Source organism: Macrobrachium nipponense, chromosome 45 (genome assembly GCF_015104395.2).
Source record: "Macrobrachium nipponense isolate FS-2020 chromosome 45, ASM1510439v2, whole genome shotgun sequence".
Lineage (NCBI taxonomy): Eukaryota > Metazoa > Arthropoda > Malacostraca > Decapoda > Palaemonidae > Macrobrachium > Macrobrachium nipponense.
Genome location: NC_061105.1, coordinates 2,493,303 through 2,495,353, shown reverse-complemented (window position 1 = coordinate 2,495,353; position 2,051 = coordinate 2,493,303).

Below are 2,051 nucleotides of genomic sequence, written 5' to 3'. Positions count from 1 at the left end.
TAAATTAATCAAAGCGCATCACTCCATCAACAACTTTAAAACTCTAAGTATTTCCCTGATTTCAGAAGTCTAAGTACTTCCCTGGTTCTAAGTCACTTCAAGTAAATAGAAAGAAAGCAAATCAATTACCACTCTGTTTCTACTTATCATCTATATAATCAACTGAAAATATACTGGGATAAAAATAAAATACTTATAAAAATTTTATACAAAAATTTTTATTATATTCAAACAAAATTTATAAGTGAAATTCACAATATCAGGGAAAATTACTGTTACTTGAAAACAAAGTAAAGTTTAATTAATTCTTGAATCAAAATTAAGTAAAATTAAATCAAAATTATTAGTTAAACACAATTCCTATCCGTTATTAGTTGCAACTAATAAAAATATAACACACTTTACCTTTTTTTGTTTTTGGTATACCACTTCTTTTTCTCTTGCTGCAGCTTGTATATCACAATTTCACAAAAACCAGGTGCCGTTACGAAACAATGTCTGTTCAGATTCCACAAAAGAAACTAAATAACACTAAATAAACTCTAAGAAATATCAAATATGAAATTGTAAGTTACGAGTGACCAATTTACGTTACGTTAATATAATCTTAAGTATGTCGAGTGAGAGAGAGAGAGAGAGAGAGAGAGAGCAATCTAACCGCCTCGAGGTTTTATGATCTAGTGAAATCACTTCCTTTACGGAAAAGCTGGACAGGGCAGATATGATACAAAACGTTCTTGTCACGAATGCTTCCAGTAGCTTCGAAATCTGTCGCAATCTTCATAAAGAAATATGCAATCTCCACATGGGACTCGGCAAAGATATACGCGTACAAGTCCAGTCTGTTAAAAAAAAGACGTACTCTACTCGATCGAAACGGAGGCTGAACGACAATTAAGATTGACATGTTTTGATAACAACGCAAGACTCAATTCTCTCGCTATCACATGCGTTGACAGATTTAGGAAAGCAAACGGATCTCGCAGACCCTCTAATCTTACAGTGTTGACATAAAAGTTAAACATTCGTAGTTTCAAAAAGACAAAGAAGATCTCTCTCTCTCTTTTTACGTTATATATATATATACTTTTACAATATGTAATGCAAAATCTGAACACACATTTAAAACATCCAATTCTAAGCTATCTAGGAATCTGAAAAAATGTTGCATAATTCTACATGACATTTCAAAGAGGGGAAACATGCATTTTGAAAGTAGCAATATATAATATACCTCCCCCCAGAAGATTTTTCATCACGGTGTTGAATCCAACGATTCGCAACGAGATAAATAATCAGCAACTACATTGTTTTTGCCACTAATGTGCTGCATTCTTAAGTTATACTGTTGCAGGCACAAAGACCACCTGGTCAGTCTTTGACTATGGTTTTTCATTCTCTGGATAAATGACAGTGGATTGTGATCAGACAACACTAAAATTTCTTCATTCCTATGTCTATTCACATACACTTCAAATTTTTTCAATACGGTGATTAAGGCTAAAGTTTCCTTCTCAATGTCGAGTATACTTTCTGATGTTTTTTCAGTTTTGTAGACTTGAACACACGGATGGTAAGATATTATTTTCATCTTCTTGAAGTAGAACAGCTCCACCACAGTCCGACGCATCAACTTGTATCACAAATTTCTTGTCGAAGTCTGGAGCTTGAAGTACTGGTCCTTGAAGTTAAAATGGCTTTTACCTTCTCAAAGATTCTTGACACTCTGGAGTCCAAAATAACTTAGCTTTGAGCTAGTCAAGTCTGTCAAGGGAGCTACTACGGCTGAGAAATTTGGGCAGAAACGACGATAGAATCCAGCCATGCCTAAAAATCTCTGTAGCTGTTTCCTGGTAGTAGTGGCAGCCTTACGGATACCTTCTACATTAGCATTTACTGGAGCAGAAGGCCTTTCCCAACTTCAAACCCAAGATACTGTACAGTTTGCCTTGCCAAACTCACTCTTCTCTAAGTTGACTGTTAATCCTGCTTTTTGTAGTTTCTTGAAAACTTTCCTCAAAATCTTCAGATGTTCTTCCCATGTTTGTAGA